The following is a 5,000-nucleotide window of genomic DNA, read 5'->3' on the forward strand; positions in this document are numbered from 1 at the left end:
TTACGAAATATCGAAACGCAGGAGTATATAATAACCGGGTTAATATTGCGATTAGAGCATGCTATCTCTTTTGAAGCACGATAAAACGTGCTCGTCCCAGATTCGAAGGTGTCCATGAGAGTTTCTCGTCGAGGGCGATTTCAACTCATCCAACTGGAAGAGAAAGAAAATAACGATGAAAAAACGTTAAAACGATGTCTCTTTTACAATCTTTTCGACTTTTCAAATTCCTCTTTTTATCTTTTTATCTTTTTATGTTTTTATCTTCTCTTTTTCTCCTCTTTTTTTTTCCTACTTTCCCCCTTTTTTCTTTCTTTCTTTTTAATTATCGACTTTTTTTCCTTTTTTTCTTTTTCTTTTCTTTTCCTTTTCTTTTTTTTTCTTTTTTTCTCTTTTTTTTTTTCGTTTTTCCATTTTATACGAACGAAAATATGAAATTATCAGTTTGTTCTATATAACAAATGGATTATACTTAAGAAGAGATAATATATCATTTAATATATATATATATATATATATATATATATTGTAAAATAAAATATATTATTTAAATTCTCAATGTATATTACATTATAATACAATATTAATGCGCATTAATTAAATGATAGATTATTAAATGTATTATTGATAATTAATTTTTATGAATTAATATACATATGCATTTGCCATTAAAAATGGATATACATTTTATTATTATATATATACATATACATATATATATATATATGTATTACAAGAGAGGATTACAATATGATATATATATATATATATATATATATATATGTGTATATATTTATATATACATTTCTTCTCTGTGTCTCTATATCTAGCTGGCGCAGTTATGCAACGATGACATAATGTTTATGTTACTCGGAAACAATGCAACGCCTACGCGATTACGATGCAACGAGGAGAATGCACCTATACGATCGATACTCGCCGCTTGCCTTTGTGTCTCGCTCTCCGTATATATCATATATGTAATATATATATATATATATATATATATATATATATATATCTATATATTACTAAATCACTTATGAGTGTTTATATATATATATATATATATATATATATACATACACGTACATATTTGTGCGTATACATCCGAGTATATTCCTACATATCTATATAACTGCATTTACATAAATATTTTCTTTTATTTAATATATAATATATGCCATATAATATGATATAATATATTTTAATTTAAATAAAATATACTAATATACAGATAAAAAATTCGATCGATTAAAAATATAACAATTATATATATATATATGTGTGTGTGTGTGTGTGTTTCAGAAGAAGTGGGAAATAATTTATTTCTATATATCTAAACTAAGAAAGGGGGAAAAAAAGAAGAAAGAAAAAAAAAAAAGAAAAAGAAAAGGAAAAAAAGGAATCTATATATCCCATTTGACTTTGTTATAGAGTTATTTTATGATTTTGTACAAATCTTAATCTCGTTTACTACATTCATAAGATACATTCGAAATGACCTCCTCGCTTTTAAATACATGCTCTGCAGACGTCTTACCTAGGCGACCATCAATGCATGTTGTATCTGCATATATACATATAGATACATGCAATACATATGTATGTACAGTCCAGACGTTCCTCGGTCTATTGCCGTCGAACTTCAACTTGAATTATTTCGTTTTCATCGAGTTTCGAAGAAAGGAAGAGAAAGAAAAAAAAGAAAAAAAAAAAAAAAAAAAGAAAAGAAGAACATTATTCCTATAAAAAAAATTTCTTATAAGTCGAAATAAAGGATAAATAAATAAATAAATAAATAAGTAAATAAAACAGAAGGACGTACTTATTTATATACGCATTGTCAGAAATTGTGTTCCTTTTTATTATCATTATTATTATTATTATTATTATTATTATTATTATTATTATTATTATTATTATTATTATTATTATTATTATTATTATTATTATTATTATTATCATTATTATCATCATCATTATCATTAATATTATTATCGTAGCTTCGATCGATTAAAATATTTTTCCATTTGATTCTTGAAATTTATACGTTATACATATTGAAACATTTATGTAAATTTTACTTTTATTTTTCTTTTTATAACAGATTTAATACAATGCAATCGACATAAACATAGTTCGAGAGAGATAGAGAAAGAGAGAAAAAGAGAGAGGGAGAGAGATATTGGTAGAGGGAGGAAGAGAGAAAGGAAGAGATAGAAGTGGGAGAAAGAATTTTAGACGCAATAGTCTATTTAATAGCCTAATAGACGTCTCTCCTTCGATGTAAGATCACGAACAATGAGCGTATTGCGTCTTCCTTACGCGAGGAATAAACGAGCTCGCTGGAAAACAACCTTGTGGCTCTACTTTCTATTGCGTCAGGAGAAGGTGATGAAGGAAGAGAAGGAGAAGGAAGAGAAGGAGGAATTGGTGGAGGTGGAGGAGGAGGAGGAGGAGGAGGAAGATGGAATGGTGATAGTGTGGATTAGCGATAGTAGTAGTACTAGTAATAGTAAATAGTAGTGATTCCCGTGATAATGGTAGGGGAAGATAGTCTCACGTTTCGTTTCGACGTTCTTACAAAACGCGGCCCACGTTTTCTCCTCTCGACTTTGAATTTCCGCGTGGACGGAAATATCGTTTATGCTAAATCCTACTTTAAATCTGGATTGGATAAAAAAGGAAAGAGAGAAAGAAAGAGATAGAGATAGATAGATAGAGAGAGAAAGAGAGAAAGAGATACAGAATATAGAAATTACGATTTCTATTTCTTAGAAAGCTATAGAAAATATCTGTAACGTGTAAATAGTCTTCGATTGTTTAATAATTGATATATATATAAGATTTTATTTTATCGTCGCATTATTTAATTCATGTTAATATTCTTTCTCACTTTGCTTTTGTGTCATTTCTTTTGTTTTTTTCTTTTTTCTCTACTTCTCTTTCGTTTTTATACATTTTCTCTTTGGAAATCTTTCACCTTTTGTTGTTTCTTTTTTTTTTCTTTTTTATTTTGTTTTCTTCTTTTTTTTCTTTTTTATTTTGTTTCTTTTTTTTTTTTTCTTTTTTTTTTTTCTTTTTTTCATTACTTTCGTGACACGTATTCTTTATAAGAGGGAAAGAAAGGTAAGAAAGAAAAATGAAAAATAAAAAAGAAAAAAAAAAAGAAAAAAAAGAAAAAAATAAAAAAATATAAAAAGGAGAAAAGAAATATCGAACGAACGTCCTTCATTCTTGTTTCTCATTTTTCCTCCAAACTCCCTTCCGTCCCACTCCGACCCATCCCCCGATCTCTTCTATTCTCTTCTCTTCTCTTCTCTTCTCTTCTCTTTTTTTATCCGACGTATCCATCCCGTTATCATTAGATTTCCAGGATAGACTTGCATATGTATATACATATATATATATATATATATATATATATATATATATATATGTATATTTTTTTGCATTACTCGCCGTGACTCCGAAGGTATTAAAATAATAGACATTCCGTAACTGTACATATATATGTATATATATGTTATGTGTCTCTCTAGTGTGTATGCGAGAGAGAGAGAGAGAGAGAGAGAGAGAGAGAGAGAGAGAGAGAGAGATAAATAAAGATAGAGAGATAGAAATAGAGAATTTTAATACATGGTTGCGTTGAACGGGCCGCGATATCTAATACGAAACTATTACTAGTTTCTTCAAACGCAGATGTACTTTTATAGATGAATGAATAGCAGCTACGAAATTTTTTAAAGTTCGCCATGAATTGTCCTCCCACATTCAAGTGAACTAGTTCCCCACCCCCCACTCCACCCCAGCAATTCCACTATTTCCATATCTCTCTCTCTCTCTCTCTCTCTCTCTCTCTCTCTCTCTATTTCTATTTCTATCTCTATCTCTTCTATTTCTATCTCTGTCTCTCTCTCTCTCTATTTCTATTTCTATCTCTATCTCTTTCTATTTCTATTTCTCTCTCTCTCTCTCTCTCTCTCTCTCTCTCTCTCTCTCTCTCGTTGGTTTGTGTGTATCCCGAACCACGTTTGGAGTTTTTCATCAAAACGCCTTTCGCTGAACTACAGAGTATCGCTTTTACGTGAACTCCGATACCTTTTGAAACTCATCCCTCTCGGTACCCTGAAAATTCATTAGAAATAATACAAACGATAGTCACCGAGAATGTTACTATATACATATACATATATACATATAAATATATGTGTACGCGTATATATATATATATATATTATATATAGTTCTCTTAAATTCAGGTAAATCACTGAATATATCAATCTATGAATATTACTGTACATAGTATTTATTGATTATATTACATTGATTATTTGTGGATTATAAATTAAATAACAATTGAATAATTAATAATTTTGTTAGGAGTAATAAAATAAAAAGAAAGAGAAAGAGAGAGAGAGAGAGAGAGAGAGAGAGAGAGAGAAATAGCCATCAATTAATCTTCATTGAATAAAATCTGATTATAATTCTCTTTATTATTATTATTATTATTATTATTATTATTATTTCTTTTTTTTCTTTGTTCTTTTTAACTAACAATAAATATATCATGGAATTAATTATTTCAATTGTAATTAATTAATCCGATTAATTTTCTATAATTTCTTATACATTAATACATATGTAAATAAAGGAAACGTGATGAATCGTCTTAATAGTTCCTGATATTAACGATATCAGTTAAATAGAATTCAGTCTTCTAATTCCTTCACTTGAAACGAACGCCAAGGCCAAAGTGTTAAACTGACGCAACGTGTGTCACAATAGAATCGTTCAAATACAAACACACACACACACACACGTACATACACACACGAACACGCACACACGTACGCACATACACACACACTTACATACAGTAGGAGGGGAATAGGACGGAATGATAGACTTTTACACGTACTTACATATTTATATTATGTAAATATGATATAATATGTATTTACATATGTTTGCTATATATACGACTACATACACAC

At 28.7% G+C, this 5,000-nt stretch overlaps 1 long non-coding RNA gene across 2 annotated transcripts in view; it reads left to right on the top strand.

The window, feature by feature from the left end:
- Positions 1-2,905, top strand: part of LOC146872718 (uncharacterized) — a 15,128-nt gene extending 12,223 nt beyond the window's left edge. For both annotated transcript variants that reach the window (XR_014982641.1, XR_014982642.1), the window contains one exon: positions 2,111-2,905. This is a non-coding gene — a long non-coding RNA (uncharacterized LOC146872718). The remainder of the gene's footprint in view (positions 1-2,110) is intronic.
- Positions 2,906-5,000: the final 2,095 nt, after the last annotated feature.

The sequence above is a fragment of the Vespa mandarinia genome, chromosome 10 (assembly GCF_050613455.1).
Source record: "Vespa mandarinia isolate Hongniang chromosome 10, ASM5061345v1, whole genome shotgun sequence".
Taxonomy (NCBI): domain Eukaryota; kingdom Metazoa; phylum Arthropoda; class Insecta; order Hymenoptera; family Vespidae; genus Vespa; species Vespa mandarinia.